This window comes from Monodon monoceros, unplaced genomic scaffold, assembly GCF_005190385.1.
Source record: "Monodon monoceros isolate NGI ecotype Baffin Bay Population unplaced genomic scaffold, NGI_Narwhal_1 Super_Scaffold_12, whole genome shotgun sequence".
Classification (NCBI taxonomy): Eukaryota; Metazoa; Chordata; class Mammalia; order Artiodactyla; family Monodontidae; genus Monodon; species Monodon monoceros.
In genome coordinates, this window is record NW_021703768.1 from 115,979,387 (window position 1) to 115,999,479 (window position 20,093).

The window sequence follows — 20,093 nt, forward strand, 5'->3', positions numbered from 1 at the left end:
AGGACGCTGCATCGCCTCACCCGGTCCCTGGGGCACCAGCGGGGGGTGGGGCTTCAGCAGGCCGCGCCCGGAGACTCACCTGTGCGCGGAGCGGTGACTCACCTGCCCTCCCCCGCTCGCGGGCTGTTCCAGGAGTCAGCGCTCCTCCTTCCTCTGGGGGGGGGGGTCACTCCCATCCCTAGATCACTAGGGGCCTGGAATTAAGTAACTCAGGGGTGAGGGGCGGAGAGCAAGAGGTCCTGTTGGGGGTCCAGGCCTGGCACCGCCAGGCTCTTTGGTCGAGGGCTGTCTCCAAATCGAGGACCGGGAAAGCTGGGCTGCAGCGGGAGGCGCCGGGAAGAGCGCGCCGGAGGGAGGTGCTGGGAAGGGCGGGCGGGGCCGGGGGCGCCGGGCGGCCCATTTCCTCCTCGGAGCCGGACAGGCGGAGACAAAGCGGCGGCACTCGGCTTCGGGCTTCGGGAATCTTCCTGCACTCGCCGAGCTCGCCGCAGGTAATTGTCTTCGTGCGGGTGCGGGCTCCCCAGCCGGGCCCAGGGGCTTCTCGGGTGGGCGGGCCGGGCGCGGTCACCTCCACGACCCCGCCCGGAATCGGGCTCCGGGCGGGCGCTGGTGCGGCCTCCGGCCCTCTTCTCCGGCGGCGCCCCGGGCCTGGGCCCTGGCCGGGCGGGGCCGGCGTTTCCTGGCGCTCGGGAAGTTGAGGGGCCGCGGCGGCTGGAGCAGAGCGAGCCGCCGGCCCCGCGCCGCCGCGGCGCTTCCTCACTTGAAAGTTTCTCCCGGTTTCTAAACTTTGTTCAAGTGGGCTTGGTGCGCGCGCCAGGCCCGCGCTGGGCCCCCTCGGCTGCCTTCCTTGTAGGGAAGAGTCGGCGCGTTGTTCCAGGTGCGGGCGGGTCCGGGAGTTGGGTTTTCCATTGAAGTACGTGTGGTTTGTGGGTTTCTGTGGTCGCGCCCCCGCCCCTGCCCCCGAAACTTCCTGGTCAGGTGGACAGGACGTTTGCTGGGCCCGCAGACCCGCATTCCCGGCCCGAGCGTATGTGAAAGTTTTGAGTGGCCCTTTTCTCTGACACAGTCTGGCTGGGAAGGGCAGCCACGCCCGTGTGGACTTCTGGCGTGCACCGTGTTAACCTTTGTTGTGAAATTACTCAGACTTCTTGTGCTGGTTAATTGGACGCACTTAACACTGATTAGTACTAGTTTTCACGAATGTCCTTGGAACGTTTTTTTTGTTGTTGTTGACTTTTAAAGGAGTGTGCGTGTGCGAAGCGCTTGTTGGAAAAAATGTTGACTGAATGCCTAACCTTGGCTTGGCAGGAATGGCTTCCCAATAATGCAGGCGGCAGTTGGCTCAGACCCAGGACTGACAACCTCTTATGTACTCCCGCGTCTTTGTAACATTTTTTTGGTGTGTTTGTTTTGTACAAAACTTAGGATAATTTAGAAAAGAGTAAGATATGTTAAGTCTCCAACTAAATTAAGGGCATTTCATGTTTATGATGAAGGAAATGATTACACCACTGTATTGTTGCAACAGGAAAGGCATTTCGATGAGGATATTTTGTGTAGCAGTGATTCTTAAAGACTGTACAGCTGTATGTTACTTTGGGAAAGTATGAATTTATAAATCAAATTAAGATGTGTTATTTTATTTTACAAGAGGGAGGGGTTGAGAAATTATCCATAGCCTCTGCGCAATTATTTACCCTTTTTGACTTTTACCAAATTAAAAAATAATTTATCCACTTTCTTAAGGGACCACAGTTGATTAAGAAATGGTCTCTGCCCCCAAGAGCTCACAGTTGTAATAAGGAGGAGAGACACACACCCCAGGTGTAGTACGAGGCTGATGGTGTTCAGTACCATAACACTACTGTTGAGAAACTTGTGCATGGGTCAGCCTTACATAATAATAATGATAAAAACTGGTGGAGATGTGGAGTGGGGGCTAATGCTTCCAGGAGGGGATGGCATTTGAACTGGATGAAACAGGAGTAGGGTTTGGTTGGGAGGAAGCATAAAAGGGCAAAGGAGTTTGTGGAATTGTGATGTAAATCTCTCCTGGTTTTCCTTATAGTTTTGGCTCTTGTTTCTCAGTCTTTTTGTTGTTTTTGTTCAGTACACTCATATCCAGGATTCTGTCCAGCATATCTCAGTCTTCCACACCATTGATGTGGTATCACCCTCCTTCCATCAGTAACATCTCATTCCTATGGTGACTTAAGAGATCAGGGGTCCCCTCTCCCTCCAAGTTGAGAAGCAGTTCTCTGTGCAGTCTCCCTGCCATCAAACTTATGCTAAAGTCCGATACTTGTGCTAAAGTGGAAGCTTCTATTTTGAGTACAGATGTTTCACCTCATCCACATGGTCACCTGTGCACTGGAGAGCTGCTTGGGTGCCCCCAGGGGCATCTCAAACTCAAGAGGACCGGACTTCCCTGGTGGCGCAATGGTTAAGAATCCACCTGCCAGTGCAGGGGACACGGGTTTTGAGCCCTGATCCGGGAAGATCCCACATGCTGCGGAGCTGCTAAGCCCGTGCTCCGCAACTACTGAGCCCATGTGCCACAACTACTGAAGCCTGTGTGCCTAGAGCCTGTGCTCCGCAACAAGAGAAGCCACTGCAATGAGAAGCCGGCACACCGCAATGAGCCGCAATTAGAGAAAGCTCACACGCAGCAAGGAAGACCCAACGCAGACAAAAAGAAAACAAAAACAAAACCAAAAAAACTCAAGAGGACCAAAATGAGAAACCTTTTTCTTCTTTAGACCTAAACCAGATGTAGAGATAGGCAGTAACTGGCAGAGTCCTGGGATTTCTTTGAGAAAGTAGCAGTAGTGTGAGACGTGACAGACAGACCTGGTTGTTGGGGGTAGTGGTTTGTGTGCTGATGAAGATCTAGACAGAGGGAACAGGATATTCTGCTTGTGTAAATAAGGGTCATGAGACAGGAGAGAACTCCATGTGTTTAGAGACCTAAGAGAAGACTTGTGTAGCTTGAATACTTTTAGGATGGGGAGAAGGCCTTAACATGAGATTGCCAGGAAACTCCAGGTCACATGTTTGGATTTTCTTCTAAGAGCTGTAAGAAGCCATTGTAAGAAGTTCCATGATCTGATTTCCTTTTTAAGAAGATTGCTCCTGCTAGTGCTTGCAAGGCTTGTATATGTGTACAAGTGGAAGTAGGGAGTTGAGCTAGGAAGATGGTGGGAGTGAAGGTGGTGGGATAAAGTATTTTGGAGAAATGAGATAGGCCTTACATATAAATTGGATGTAGGGGCCTAGGATTATCTGTTACTGTTGTTTTGTTGTTTGCTCAGTCACGCACCTTGTTCTCCCCCACTCCCCCAGTTTGCATTCCATCACTTTTTTTTTTTTTTTTCCATCACTTTTATAATGAGCTCTTAGTCCTATCACAAGACTCAAGCTAACACTTTCCTTTCTGGTAGCAAACTTCTTCCCACTAGCTGGTACACTCCACTGTACTGTACCTTGTTATTGATATCCCTGTTTGCCTTTGCCGCTAGAAAGTGAGCCTTAGCCTTCGGCATGGTACCTGGCCTGGAGATTAAAGAAAAAATTAGATGCACGTTGAATGAAGGAGGAAGGAGTCTTTTCTGTCTGGAGTCTGGCTTGTGGTTGGAACTATGACAGATGAAGCAACAGTCAGATTATGGAGGGCCTTGATGACCAAGTTGCTGTTATGGGCAAATTGAGAACCATCCTCATTCCATTCTTATTCCTTTCCACCCAGATCTAATCAGATGAAATCCTTTACATCTGATCTTCCTCTTACATAAATTCCTGTTTTCCCTTCTCTCTGCTTCCACTCTAGTTTAGATCATCTCCTTATCTTTGAACTATCAAAACTACTTGTAGTTCTCTGGATAAATTGTTCTATTGTTTGCTTTGGTGCCTTTTTCATATTTTTTCCTTTGCCTGGAGCACTGTTTTTCTCATCCGTCTGACAAACTTGTTTATTCTTTAAAACTCACCTTAGATGTTAGTGCCTCTGGGTTTTCTGTTGGATCTCAGTGCTTCTTGGGTACCTTGTACATATTCTGTGGTTGCATCTTTCATGTCATTTGGTAAATATTTTTATGGATTACTTCCTCTCAGCTGGGGGTTTCTTAGAAGTTGGGCCTTAGCCTTTATTTTTAATAAAACTTTAAAAAATTAAAGTATAACGTACATGTAGAAAAGTATTCAAATTATAGCAGTACCTGTCTAATGAATTATTTGAGTGAACACCACCCATAGACACCATCCAGATCAAGAAACAGAAAATTACCAGTACTCCAGAAATCTCTTTGCAGTCACTACCCACCCCTCCTCTCCCTTCAGTTTTTATAATCTGAGAATTTGGAACACTTGTTGCTCTGTAAGTGTTTGCTGAAGTTAGTTGAATTTCTTACTATCTTCCCCTCCACCATTCAGTCTTTTACACATAAGCAGTACTCATTCTTCTTTTGGGAAATGTACTGCTGTCTTGTTGCACTAGTCAGAATCTTAGATGGGCATTTAGCACCTTCTAAGTCCTGGCCCTAACTTATTTTTCAGCCTTATTTTCTATTGTGAATTGTTGCTACATGTCTCTGCCTCTGCCAGGCATTTGTTGTGGAATACTCCATCCTTCTCTGACACGAATGCTATCCATCCGAAGGCTGGTTGATATGGTTTTTCTATTGAGACATTGATCATCGTTGCTGAAAGTGATCTTTAACTTACCTGAAATTCTAAAATTTGCACCTGATTATGACATTCTTATTAGTCTTTAAAATAAAATATACATAACAAAACTTACCATTTAAATTATCTTTATGTGTACACTTCAGTGGCATTAAGTACATTCACAATGTTGTGTAACCACTACCGCTGTCCATATCCAGAAAAATTTTTCATTGTCCTAAACTGAAACTCCATATCCATTAAACAATAACTCTCCATTTCCTCTCCCCCCAGCCCGAGGGCAACCACCATTGTACTTTCTGTCACTTTGAATTATTAACTTAACTGTGTTAAGTACCTGGCTTATTTTACTTAGCATAATACCTTCAGGGTTCACCCATGTTGTAGCATGTGTCAGAATTTCCTTCCTTTTTAAGGTTGAGTAACATTCCATTATCCATTCATCTATTGATGAACACTTGGGTTGCCTCCATATTTTGGCCATTGTGGATAATGCTGCTGTGAACATCGGTGTGCAACTATGTGTTTGTGTCACTGCTTTCAGCTCTTTTGGGTATATACCCAGAAGTGGAATTTCTAGGTCATTTGGTATGGTAATTCTACGCTTAAATTTTTGAGGAACTGCCATACTGTTTTCCACAGTAGCTATGTTACTTTACATTCCTAACAGCAATGTGTAAGTGTTCCATGTTCTTCACATTTTCACCAACGCTTGTTATTTTCTGTTTTTTAATTAAAATAAATTTATTTACTTTTTAATAATAGTCATCCTGATGGATGTGAGTTGATGTTTCATTGTGGTTTTGATTTGCATTTCTCTAATGTTTAGTGTTGTTGAGCATTTTTCATGTGATTATTGGCCATTTGTATATTTTCTTTCAAGAAATCTCTATTCACGTCCTTTGGCCGTTTTAATTGTTTGGGGTTTTTTGTTGTTGAGTTATAGAGTTCTTTGTATATTCTGGCTGTTAATCACTTATTAGATGGAGGACTTGCAATATTTTCTCTCAGTTTTACCCTGTTGATATGTCCTTTGATGTTAAAAAGCTTTAAATTTTGATCAAGTCCCATTTATTTGTTTTTTCTTTTGTTGCTAATGCTTTTGGTATCTTCTAAGAAGTCATTGCCAAATCCAGTGTCATAGAGCTTTTCCCTGTGTGTCTCTCCCCACCCCCGCCCCAGCTGAGCTGTCTACTTTGAGGGCAGGAAGTAAAGTTTTTATTGTAGCTAACTTCTGGAAAGAATTTTTTTAAAATGTAGTTCTTAAAATGTCATAGCAAACAATAATTGTATGGTAGGGGGTTTCCTGCTATTGCTAATTTGTCATTGATTATGTGTCTATTATCTGATGATTTATGATGTTAACCTGCTTTTAGGGGTTTTTAATCTTATGAGTCTCAGTTGGAGAGTTTGAACTTTGTCATCTATGTAATGACTAAGATGACTTATAAAGGATATTTATTTTAATGTCTAACATGATAGAATGCTAATTTATTCTTTTAGTTATGGACTGCTGGACAGGACATGTTCTGGTTCATATTAAGTTGTCTTATCAGTAAAACCAGTGCACTAGTTCAGTTATTTACATAGCACTGAGTTGCTGATTTACCTTTGTAAAGACTCTTGTGGACCATAAATTCTTTTGTTACATGCTGAGCTCCTTCAAGGCAATTAACGTTCTTTTGTATCTTTTAGTCTTTTGTGATACCTGACTCATATCTAATATGAGTAGATATGCTATATATAGGATTGTGCCAGATTGATATGGGGGTGGAGGCAGCATGGCTTTACATCCAGTTTACTTAAGTTTTTAAAAAAAATAAAACCACTGAGACTTCCCTGGCGGTCCAGTGGTTAAGACTCCGCACTTCCAATGCGGGGGGCGAGAGTTTGATCCCTGACGAGGGAATAAGATCCCATGTGCTGCGCGGCATGGCTGAAAGATTAAAAACAATAACGAAAAAAGTGAACAACTTTATAAAAAAAAATTCATATTTATATCACCTAGAGATAAACACTGTTAACATTTTGGTGTACATCCTGTGATATTTTTTTCTAGGTATTGACTGTATAACTTTTATAAAAACTAGATTTTACTTTATTTGCTCTTTTGTAATCTGCCGTCCATTTATCATACTTGAACATTTCCCCTATTAATAGCATTAAGATTAACCTTTATGTACCACTAAGAAAATAAACACTGCCAAATAAACTAGAAAATGCCATCAATTGTAAGACACATCCAAATTTTAGAGACTTAAAGATGTGAAATATGTATGCTTTAGAATTGATGAATATGGTTAATCTCACAGTGTTAACATAGCATATTAATGATCCCCTACTGTTCCAATATAGCTTCTTTAATCAGTCCTCTGTTGGACATTTCATTTGCTTCCAGAGCTGCTTTAATTTGTAGCTGAATCTTTTGCCTGTCCTTACTTCTTAAGGGAAACTTCTTAGAAGTGGAATTCCTGGGGGAAAAGATTTGCTACTCTTAAAATAATGTTTTTAAATTGGGGTTAAATATATATAACATAAAATTTACCATTTTCACTATTTTTAAGCCTTAAGTGCATTTACAATGTTGTGCAACCATCATCACCATCCATTTTATTTTATTTTATTTTTTTATTTTTTATTTTTTTCATCACCATCCATTTTAGAACTTTTCCATCATTCTAAACAGGAACTCTACTCATTTAACAGTAACTCCCCATCCTGCCCTCTCCCCAGCCCCTGGTAACCTCTTATCTACTTTTTTTCTTTATGAATTTGCCTAGTCTAGGTACCTCATATAAGTGGAATCATATATTTGTCCTATTGTGTCTGGCTTATTTCACGTAACCTTTGAGGTTCATCTATGTTGTAGCATGTGTCAGAATTTTCTTCCCTTCCTTTTTTTTCTTAAGTTAAAAAATTGTAAAGTACACATAACATAAAATTTACCAACATAACCATTTTTAAATGTATAGTTCAGTGGTATTAAGTACATTCATATTGTGCAGTCATCACCACCATTTATCTCCAGAAGTCTTTTAATGTTGTAAAATTAAAACTATACCCATTAAACTTCAAGTCCCCATTACCCCCTTACCCCAGCTCCTGGCAACCACCTTTCTTTCTGTCTCTTTGACTACTCTAGGTAACTCATATAAGTGGAATCTTAATCTTTTTGTGACTAGCTTATGTTACTTAGCATAATGTCCTCAGGGTCCATCCATGTTGTGGCATATATCAGAATTTCCTTCCCTTTTTAAGGCTGAATAATATTTTATATATATCCCAGTTTGCTTATCCATTCATTTGCTAATAAGCATTTGGATAGTTCTGCTGTGAATAGTACTGCTATGAACATGGGTATACAAATATCTCTTCGAGACACTGTTTTTAGTTCTTTTGGATATATACCCAGAAGTGGGATTGCGGGATTATATGGTAAGTTTATGTTTAACTTTTTGAGAAACTGCCATACTGTTTTCCACAGTGGCTGTACCATTTTGCATTTCAACCAGCAGGGCACAAGGGTTCTGATTTTTCCACATCCTTACCAACACTTGTTATTTTCTTTTTTTTTCTTTTTTGTTTTTGATAGTAGCCATCTTAATGAATGTGAGATGGTATCTCATTATAGTTTTGATGTGCATTCCCCAAATGATTAGTGATATTGAGTATCTTTTCATGGGTTTATTGGCCATTTGTATATCTCTGGAGAAATGTCTATTCAAGTGTTTTGCACATCATTGAGTAGTTTTTTTTTTTGGTTGAGTTTTAGTTTTCTATACTGGATACTAATCTCTTTTCACATATATGTTTTGCAGTTATTTTCTTCTGTTGTCTGGATTGCCTTTTCACTCTGTTCATAATGTCCTTTGGTACACACAGGTTTTTATTTTGAGGAAGTTTATCTCTTTTTTTCTTTTGTTACCTGTGCGTTTGGTGTCATATCCAAGAAATCATTACTAAGCATGTCATTAAACTTTTGCCCTGTGACTTTTTAAAAATTTATTTATTTATTTTTGGCTGCGTTGGGTCTTCGTTGCTGCACTTGGGCTTTCTCTAGTTGTGGCGAGTGGGGGCTACTCTTCGTTGTGGTGTGTGGGCTTCTCATTGCGGTGGCTTCTCTTGTTGCGGAGAACCGGCTCTAGGCAAGTGGGCTTCGGTAGTTGTGACACGCGGACTCAGTAGTTATGGCTTGCGGGCTCTAGAGCACAGGCTCAGTAGTTGTGGCACACGGGTTTAGTTGCTCCGCAGCATGTGGGATCTTCCTGGACCAGGGATCGAACCCGTGTCCCCTGCATTGGCAGGTGGATTCTTAACCACTGTGCCACCAGGGAAGTCCCCCTGTGATTTTTGTTTTTCTAAGAGTTTTATAGTTTTAGCTCTTACGTTTAGATGTTTGATCCATTTTGAGTTAATTATTATATATGATATTAGGTAAGAGTCCACGTTCATTGTTTTACATGTGGATATCTAGTTTTCTCAGCCCCACTTATTGAAAAGACTGTCCTTTCCTCATTGAGTGGTTTTGACACCTTGTCGAAAATCATTTGACCATGAGAGGGTTTGTTTCTGGGTTCTCTATTTTGTTCTATTGATCTCTGTGTCTGTCTTTATGCCAGTACCACACTGTTTTGATTACTGTAGCTTTGCAGTAATTTGATGCCAAATTTGCTCTTGAAGTGAATAATCTTTTGTACAGTTAGGGTCTATGGTTCAGTTGTATGTGTGTGCTGTTGTGAAAATAAAATAAATTCTTTAAACTGTTCTATCTCTTTATTATGGAGGTGATTGCATAACTGAGTTTGTCACAAGTCATAGGATAGAATACTAGAGTGAATTTTACTGCATATAAAAAGTGAAAAAATAAACAGGTAAAAATAAATTCATTCAAAAAATATGTATTTTGCAAGTTTGACCTTCTGTATAGAGATAAACAAATAGTGAAAAACATGAAATCAGTTATCCTTTCTGCTTTCCCAGCCCAAATCATTTTTTCCTCTTGAGGGACTGTGAAGCCACACACTTAGAAGTCTTAAAGGAATTTTGGTTATACCTTATGTATTGGAGGATTTGTCTTATTAGTACCTTCTGTTTTCTCTTAAGAAAAAAGTTACATCAGGCATTGTAGAGAGTCTCACAGAGCAACATTTCCTATATATATTCTGGATACTAATCTCTCACCTAGGCCGGACAGTGGCACCTGTCCGGCCTAGGTGCCACTGTGCTTGCTTCCAGACATTGAGGGTGGTATTTGTTGCTTGTGCAGTGTGGTGGTCAGCTCAGCCCCCCATGTTGTGGGCCTGGGCTGAATGGGCCGAACTGTGTAGGGAGGTGAACAGTCTGGCTTTACTTGCCCTGTCTCATGCTGTTTTGTTCACTTGCAAGAGCACTATACTAAATTTATCCATTATTGAAAGTTCAGAGTGTGCAGAAATAACTGTGCTTCAAAATAAAACTTCAGCATTGCCCTTTCTCTGTTGGAGCCTCTAAATGTTCATTATTTCCCCCCCTTTTTTTTTTTTTTATAACTATCAAACTTTCTCTGTGTGCAAGCATACCCCCAACTCCATTTCTAATGGAGCTTGAAATTACCATGCATTTCTATTTACTTGTTGATGGGCTGTCATCTATCAAACCCCCTTTTGATTGGGATTTAATTTGTGCTTTTTCACTGGCTGCAAGTTTGGAGCAATGCATATAAGGTAAATACAGTTTGCAAGGCAACTTTGAGTGTCATTCTAAATATTTGTAACAAAGATTTGATCATTTGGAACAAGTATTGTGTGAGTAGTGTGATTAGATTTTTAAAATTTCTTGTCATCTGTTCAGTGGTCCCCTTGTAGTAAAAGAAGAGAGGGAATTTTATTGTGGAAGTTGTAATTTTCATCTGTAAGAATTTTTTTTTGCATTTTTAAAATATTCTTTTCCATTATGGTTTATCACAGGATATTGAATATATTTCCCTGTGCTATACCTTAGGACCTTGTTGTTTATCCATTCTAAATGTAATAGTTTGCATCTACGAACCCCAGACTCCCAGTCCATCCCTCTCCCTCCTCACCTTCCCCTGGGCAACCACAAGTTTGTTCTCTATGTCTGTGATTCTGTTTCTGTTTTGTAGGTAGGTTCATTTGTGCTATATTTTAGATTCCACACATAAGTGATATATGGTATTTGTCTTTCTCTTTCTGACTTACTTCGCTTAGTATCATTATCTCTGGTCCATCCATGTTGCTGCAAATGGCATTATTTCAATCTTTTTTGTGGCTGAGTAGTATGCCATTGTATATGTGTACCACATTTTTTTTTTTTTTTTTGGGGGGGGGACAAAACTGCGAAACTTTACCGAGAGAATTTTAACAGTCACATTTCCAACACAAGAACGGCCTGCAGGGGCTTCCCTGGTGGCGCAGTGGTTGAGAGTCTGCCTGCCGATGCAGGGGACACGGGTTCGTGCCCCGGTCCGGGAGGATCCCACATGCCACGGAGCGGCTGGTCCCGTGAGCCATGGCCGCTCAGCCTGTGTGTCCGGAGCCTGTGCTCCGTGACGGGAGAGGCCACAACGGTGAGAGGCCCGCGTACTGAGGAAAAAAAAAAAAAAAAGAACGGCCTGCATGGTTATAGTTTGCCTTCATTTAAACCTGTGATTGCCCTTCACCTGTAAGATAACATAACATTTGGGAATATTAGTTAGAACTTTATTTAGATGACACTAAAAGAATACAGAGGACACTACAGTCTTAGTTTTATAAAATGGACTAAAACCAGAACCCTAAGGGTGACCCTTGGCTTATATACAGTTAAACCTCTGTAGAGACTTTGAAGGTAGACTTTCAGGCACATTAACAATATTTGCTCAACACACCACTCTTTCTAGTGGTGCAGAGAAACAAAGAGACTGTTCAAATTCAGAACTGATTAAACCCAATGCTTCCATTCAGAGATAGTTTTTTTTTTTTTTTTAACATCATCTTTGGAGTATAATTGCTTTACAGTGGTGTGTTAGTTTCTGCTGTATAACAAAGTGAATCAGTTATACATATACATATGTTCCCATATCTCTTCCCTCTTGTGTCTCCCTCCCTCCCACCCTCCCTATCCCACCCCTCTAGGTGGTCACAAAGCACTGAGCTGATCTCCCTGTGCTATGCGGCTGCTTCCCACTAGCTATCTGTTTTACATTTGGTAGTGTATATATGTCCATGCCACTCTCACTTTGTCACAGCTTACCCTTCCCCCTCCCCATATCCTCAAGCCCATTCTCTAGTAGGTCTGTGTCTTTATTCCCATCTTGCCCCTAGGTTCTTCATGAACTTTTTTTTTTTCTTAGATTCCATATACATGTGTTAGCATACGATATTTGTTTTTCTCTTTCTGACTTACTTCACTCTGTATGACAGACTCTAGGTCCATCAACCTCACTACAAATAACTCAGTTTCGTTTCTTTTTATGGCTGAGTATGTACCACATCTTTATCCATTTACCTGTTGATGGACATTTAGGTTGTTGCCATGTTTTGGCTATTGTAAACAGTGCTGCTATGAACATAGGGATGCATGTATCTTTTTTTAAAAATCTTTTTGGCCACTCCATGTGGCATGTGGGATCTTAGTTCCCAGACCAGGGATGGAACCTGCACCACCTGCATTGGCAGCGCGGAGTCTTAACCACTGAACCGCCAGGGAAGTCCCTATCTTTTTGAATTATAGTTTTATCTGGGTATACTCCCAGGAGTGGGATTGCTGGATCATATGGTAATTTTATTTTTAGTTTTCTGAGGAGCCTCCATACTGTTTTCCGTAGTGCTGTACCAACTTACATTCCCACCATCATCTGTAAGAATTAAAAAAAAAAAGACTTTGAGGGCTTTACAGAAGAAAAAATTTATCATTTGCATTTAATTTTTGTGATGAAGTAATAATTTAATCCAATTTAATCTTAGTGTTAGATAACTGATGTAATTCCTTAATTGCTAATTCAAAGGGTAGTTCTTTTCTGGATTATTTCATTTTGGCTATTCCATTTCATTATACTGAGCTGTGGATTTCCTTCTTTTTCTTGTTCTGAGATTTCATTATTAAATACTGTCATAAGTAAGTGGCTCATCAGTTGTATTTTGAAAATGTTTTATTGCTATGTTTTATTTTATTTTGTTAGTATTAGACATTATGATTTGAAGAGTGTGTTGAAAGCCTGGTTAATTATCAGATTACATGTACTGGTTTATTAGGTTAGACTGCAGACTGTTCTTGAAACTGAAAGTGCTATGATAACTCAGAAAACGCATTCACTGTGGCTCATTTCAAGTTACACGAAGGATAGGAGCCTTTGCTAATAGTCCATTTGCCCTGTGCAACTCTGATACGTGCTTTGTTTCCAAGCAAAGATGCATTGTTACTATTCTCTCATGGTATGTTGAATATTTCATTATGTTAAATATTTCAGTATTAATCTAGACTCTTAATCATGGTTTGTGAAAAATGATAGTGCACTGAATAAGGCAGAGCTGAAAGGGTAGGTTATTATTACTGATGAGTCCGTGTTCTTGGGGGTTTTCTGTTCCTGGGGATCTCTAAATTGGCAAAGGTTTCTTATAATCATCTGTTATCATTTTCTTGCTTCCTTGGACCTGGGGCCATCATGTTCTCAGAAAAGTTCTGGACTGACTTTGAAGTGTATCTTTAGAAACTTGTCATTTTGCACAGAAGTGGATAAGTGAAATGTGAGCTTGATCCCTTGGGAGGAGGGGAAAAAACTCAAGGAAATGGAAGATGGCAACCCTTGAGAGAAATTTAAGCTTCTTTGGTGTCATTAAGACCTGTGAAAGAGGTAATGTTTTCTAGGTATCTTTATTGAGTTAGGGTCTAAGGTCGTGTTTAGTTTGCTGTATCTCAATTGCAGGGGGAAGGGTTCAGTTAAATACAATGCATTTATTAAGCCTGCCTTTTTTTTTTTTTTTTTTTTGCTAATCTATAACGGGAGAGAGATTTCTTTGCACACACATCGGTGTTGCTAGATGAAATCTAAAAACAGTCGAGCCAGTTCAGTTAATCATTTATAGAATGTTGTTAGATGAAAGTTACCATGCTCAAAAAAGGCATGATCTCTGTACTTAAAGGAGCTCTCAGCTTTATGGGAGATGGAAACACTGATATCGTGCTATGTGGCAAGTGCTGAAATAGAGATGCTTGTAAAGAGATGGGGGAACCCAGAAAAGAGGGAACAGCTCTTTCTATGAAAGCAGAGGACATTTGTGTGAGCCTTGAAGGAAGATGGAAGAGTCTGGAGGGGTGCTCTGGGCAGAGGATAGGGGTTATATAAAGGTCTGGAGACTTATGCTATCTGAAGAGTTTGGAGTAGAGGCAGGTGATGAGGTTGGCAGGCCATTGTGAGTAAGGTTTGTAGGAGTTTCCACTTCATCCTGCCTGTGGTGGGGAAGCAATGCCAAGTTCTTTTCAGAGGAGAGTCGATTCCATGACAATGATAACTGGGGCTGTCTGGAGAGTGATTGGAAATGAGAAGACTCCTGAGAATGGGAAGGGTTAGTAGAGTGAGATATTTACTAAGATGCAGAGGAGGGGAGGGAAGAGGAGGGAAGGGGCCTAGAGTCTCCTTCTAGGGGACCTGGTTTGGTGGAGCTTTGGTAGGGGGAGATGAGGAAGGCCAAGGGGGAATAGATGGAGAGGAAAATGCTTGGCTCGAGCCTTGTGGGGTTTAAGGAACTGAGCTCTGCGGTCATGTGTGTGAAGTCCTTTAGATTGGGAAAGTGCTGCTCTGGCCAGGAAGGCACTTGCTGTAGGCTTTTGGTCTTTACTATGGTTACTGTAAGAGGTGGGGTTTTCTCCTTTGTCTTTGAGGGTTTTTTCTGGGGCGGGGTGTGCATTTCAGGATTTCTCAAGTATTATAGAATGGTATTTTCAAGATAAGAAAGATAACCTCCAGTGCCTTCTTAATTTCTTTGCTTATCTTTTAGCCTTATCTTCTGCCATTTCACTATCTGTCTTATATTTTTCATTTACACTTGTGGTTCTTGGAAGGTGCCAAAGTTCTCCGGTCCCTTTGCACAAACTGAAACAACCGCCCTCCCTCCCTCCCAGTACATCAGATCCTCAGTGAGGACTCTCTGGCCATTGGGGATTCCCTCCTGGGTGCTCCTCTTTGCACTGGTGGTTCACTGTACAACTCTATACTTTCTGTTTTATTGTAACTATTTTCCATTCTAGACTGTGAGCATTTCCCCCAGCTGTTTTTGAAATTCTTCAAACGTACAGAAAAGTTGTAAAAGCGTAATACAACGAGCACTTGATTCTTCAGTTTACCTAGTTTCATCAGTTGTTAACATTTTTCAAATTTGCTCCATTACTCTATATAAACTTTTTTTCTGAGGAATTTGAAAGTAGACTGCAGACACCAAGTATTTCACCCTTAGGTTTTTTGGCATGTAACTTCTAAGAGTAAGGACATTGCCTTACTTAACTACACTATATAAGAAATTTTACATTGATATAGTAACATGATTTCTTTTAAAGAGTGGTCCAAGAACCAGTGTCTGCTCTCCCTAGGAACTTGTGAGAAATTCAGACTCTTACGTACTACCCTAGACCTACTGATTCAGAATTTGCCTTTTAACAAGATTCCCAGAAGCACTGATCTCATGTACAGTCCATATTCATATTAAATTCCACCAGTTGTCCCAGTGATGTCCTTCATAGTTTTTTAATCCAGGAATCAGTAAAAGATCCCATACCTCATTTAGTTGTTGCATTTCTTTAGTTCTTTTTTTTTTTTTTTCAAGTTATACTCTTTTTAAAAATATATTTATTTATTTGGCTGCACAAGATCTTAGTTGCGGCATGCGGGATCTTTGTTGCAGCATGCAGGGTCTTTTTAGTTGTGGCATGCGGGGTCTTTTTAGTTATGGCATACGGGATCTAGTTCCCTGACCAGGGATCGAACCCGGGCCCCCTGCATTGGGAGCATGAAGTCTTAACCATTGGACCACCAGGGAAGCCCCCTGTATCTCTTTAGTTTTGATTTTCAGTCTTTTTTTCCCCCATGACATTGACACTTTTGAAGAGTTAAGCCAGTTTTATAGAATGTCCACAGTTTGGATTTGTCTTATTGTTGCCACTTTTGGCAGGAACAGTACATGTGTGATGATGTACTTTTCTCAGGGCATTGAAATGATTGTCAGGTTGTTCTACTGGTGGTGATGCTAAGTTTAAACACTTGTGATTAAGTGGCATCTGCCAGATTGTTCCATTTAAATGCAACTTTTTCTTTTTGTACTTAATAATTAATTGCTGTGATGATCTGGTAGGGATTTCTAATTAGTCTTTGTGTCCCTGGCACCTAGCAGGATCCCCCAGGATGTGGTAATTGGTCAGTCATTGACAAGTGAATGACAAACTAGGTCATCAAAGGTATACATTACAAGTTTTAGAGATAGTTCTTTCTTGCTTTCTTACTCAGTCTGGGTAACTTCCTATACTCTAGTTAAGTTCCGGCATCTTTTCTCCTGGCTCTCCAAGAAAAGTACAGTCCTCTTCTTCCTGCGCACTTCTCAGCTGTGTGAGAAGTTTCTCTGCCTTTTAGTCCCATTGTTGTAAAACAAAACCCTCTTTTTCCTCCCTTTGTCTCTTTTCTCTTGTGCTTCCAGTCCACATGCTGGTTTCATCTTTGTTTTTCAGACCAGAGTCATCCAGTTTCTTATGGAAACAGGGACTTCCTGTGTATCCATAATCAGTTGCCTGTTAGAGGGCTTAGTGCAATTTTCTCTTAAACACTTCCTTTGTTGATGGTCTCAACCATGTCGAGTGGAAGCTAAGTAAACGAACACAGATATCCAGACCACACTGCAGTTACTTCGGCAGCTCTGGAGCTTGTTTTTTCCTTCACTTGATCTCTCTCACCTCTTCTTGCTCTATGCTCCAGCTACATTGGCCACCGCTTTCTCTAAGCCCTGGGAGATGCTGCCTTGTCTCTGTTACCTCTGCCTGCAGCGCTCTTCCCCCAAATAATTCACTTGATTGGCTCTTCCTTGACTTTCAGATTTCAGCTCGTGTTACCCAGACAGAAAGGCCCTGGAAGGACCCTACCTAATTGCATTACCATTATCCTGCTTAATTTTCTTTCTAGCACAGATATTGTCTTATTTGTTTACTTATTTATACTGTTACTACAGTGTAGTTTGACGAAGGCAGAGTTTTTGGTCTCAAATAGTGTCTATACAGAGAAGGCACTAAAATATTTGCTGATTGAGTGGCTAAATGGTGGACTGAACATTGTTTTTTTAGGTTTACCTTTTGTCCTTTGCTTAGTGCTCTTGGTAATCATTGTGTCTCCTAACGCTTGTGGCATGGAAGTTCTTTCATTCAGTTGTTGCCTGTGTTTCCCCCATTGCCTGTTTTTTTTTTTAAATACGTATTTATTTATTAAATACGTATCGGGTCTTAGTTGCGGCTTGTGGGATTTTTTGTTGGGGCGTGCGGGCTTCTCTCTAGTTGTGGCACATGGGCTCTGGAGCTCGCGGGCTTAGTTGCCCAGCGGCATGTGGGATCTTAGTTCGACGACCAGGGATGGAACCCGAGTCCCCTGAATTGGAAGGCAGATTATTAACCACTGGACTGCCAGGGAAGTACCTCCACATTGCCTTTGGTACTCTAGAGAAGATAAGAAACAAAATGAGAGTGATGGTATGTTTTATTATGATTAAAAATAATTATACTCTTTTAAAAATAATTATAATAATAAAAGTAATCATAATTATAATCTTAAAAAAATAATAAAGATCTAGCCAAGTGTCCTTTTTCTTATAGATCTATATATACCTGGAAGTGGAGTGACAACTTGTACTGTGTGCCATATAAGTTCCTGATATAAAATGTATTTGTATATGAGTTGATCACTGGTTTATGTAATCCAGTATTCTGCTGTAGATGGAAACTTTTTACTTTGATTGTGTTTTGGCTCTCAGGTTTGACCAAGGCTAAGCATTTTTTTTTTGGACAATGATATTGTACTTGTGATTAGAAAGAGACTGTGCTTTTTTTTGTGGTGGTTGGAGGGGAACAGGTTTTCTTTTTGTTTACATGAACCTGTGCTTTTAATATATAAATTTATTTTATTTTTGGCTGCATTGGGTCTTCGTTGCTGCGCACAGGCTTTCTCTAGTTGCAGCGAGCGGGGGCTACTCTTCGTTGCGGTGTGCAGGCTTCTCATTGCCGTGGCTTCTCTTGTTGTGGAACACCAGCTCTAGGCGCGAGGGCTTCAGTAGTTGCAGCACGTGGGCTCAGTAGTTGTGGCTTGTGGGCTCTAGAGTGCAGGCTCAGTAGTTGTGGTGCATGGGCTTAGTTGCTCTGCAGTATGTGGGATCTTCCCAGACCAGGGCTCAAACCCATGTTCCCTGCATTGGCAGGCAGATTCTTAACCACTGTGCCACCAGGGAAGTCCCTGGAGTGAGTTTTAATTATAAAGGTTACCTTTTTTTTTTTTTGACAGTAACTGGGAGATTTGAGAGTTGAGATTCCACCAGCTGTGGTAACTCTGTTTAATGCAGATGCAACCTGGCATCCCTATGACTGCCCTGAGTAATCCACAGTCCTATATCTTGTGCACTGTGACAGTTAACGTTACTGTGGGTACTTTAATTTCTAAATTTCCTAATTTGCATTTAAATGAACCATTCTAACACTGCATTAACTTAACCTTGCTGTTTAAAAAAAAATTGGCATTTAGTAGCTAGGTGCAGATATTCTAAAGCTTTGGAGCAGACAGATTTTAAGAATAATGTGGTCATTCTGTTGTAAATGAACATTTAATATTTTTGGAGAAGGTATATAGCTCTTTGCACAAATGAGACAGTTTGCCAACAATCAGCCTCCTTGGTTCTGATGGAACTACGCTTTTATTTTCTGCTTGTTGCTTCCCCATTTCTCTTTCTGTCATGAATATTGCTAGTCACATGCCTACCGTCTCTGCCCCTGTCTGAATTTATAGTGAACTTTTGCTTTATAGCCAGGATTGCTATTTATAAGGTAATGAAGACTGAGTAACTACAGTTTAACTTTTTATTTCATTCCACTAAGCGTGATCCCTCCTGGAAAAACCTAAGGTTGCTGTAATTCATTAAGGTTGGCTGGCTTTAGTAGGTTTTGTAATAGTTCTTGTGAAGGAGTGCTCTGTAAGTTATTTGGAAAACTAGAAATTGCCAAGAGTTTAAAAGTTATTTGTTTAGTTACTTTAAACAATGTCATTAATTGTAGAGAAGCAGAAGCTATGACTAAGATTGAAGCAGGAACTTTGTCTTGGTAGGCTTGTAAATATTTCAAAATCACATTGCATAAATTTAATTCAACTAATACTGTGTCTGCTCTGCATAAAGCATCTTTGCATAAAGTACCTTGCTAGCAACTTAAGGCTATATAATATAAAGAAACATAAGCATAGTTATCACATTAAAACTTAAAATACAGGTAGGAATACCACAGGCTAAACCTGGGAAAAATCAATTATGTTTAATGAAACACTTCAGAGGCTACTGAGAGACCATTTAAATGAAGGGAATACTAGAATTTCAGAGCTGGAAGGACATGGAGCTTAGAATTCAACCTCTTTCATTTTATAGATGAGAAAACTGAGGATCCAGAAAGGTGAGGTCACTTGTCCAAGGTCAGAATAAATAAATGATGAAGCTGGGTCCGGGAGCCATGTTCTTTCCAGAGAATGTATTTTCATTAGATTTTATTTATTTAAAAAAATTTTTTTAAACTTTGAAGAGGTCAGTATTCTTTTTTAAAAAAATTAATTTATTTAATTTATTTTTGGCTGCGTTGGGTCTTCGTTGCTGCACGTGGGCTTTCTCTAGTTGCGGTGAGTGGGGGCTACTCTTCCTTGCCGTGCACGGGCTTCTCATTGCAGTGGCTTCTGCTGTTGTGGAGCACAGGCTCAGGCACATGGGCTTCAGCAGTTGTGGCTCGTGGGCTGTAGAGCGCAGGCTCAGTAGTTGTGGTGCACGGGCTTAGTTGCTCTGCGGCATGTGGGATCTTCCCAGACCAGGGCTGGAACCCGTGTCCCCTGCATTGGCAGGCGGATTCTTAACCACTGCGCCATTAGATTTTTAAATGTTCTACCTCTGCTGTTTGAAATCCTTGTAGGGTTGGGGTCACCAAAAGCATAACTTGATTCTGTAGTATAGTTTAATAACATTTGGTGTCACTCTTGGAGGGGCCTTTGATTAAAGATGCCACACAAGGCGGTCTGCTTCCATCATGGTTATTGAAAGACTTGAAAACACACTGAATGGGTTCTCAGTTTTCAAGTGTCAGTATATTTCAAGTTTCTCAATGGAAGTGAGTGATTGAGTCCTTTGCCTTAACACCTCCCTCCTCAGAGACAGTACTTAAGAGGATGT

The 20,093-nt window shown here is 40.8% G+C and overlaps 1 protein-coding gene across 1 annotated transcript in view; it reads left to right on the plus strand.

Moving 5' to 3' along the window:
- The first annotated feature begins 400 nt into the window (after positions 1-400).
- CTNNA1 (catenin alpha 1) overlaps positions 401-20,093 on the plus strand; it is a 166,390-nt gene continuing 146,697 nt past the window's right edge. The window contains exon 1 of the mRNA XM_029215977.1: positions 401-491. The gene's annotated coding sequence lies outside the window, so the exon portion shown is untranslated. The remainder of the gene's footprint in view (positions 492-20,093) is intronic.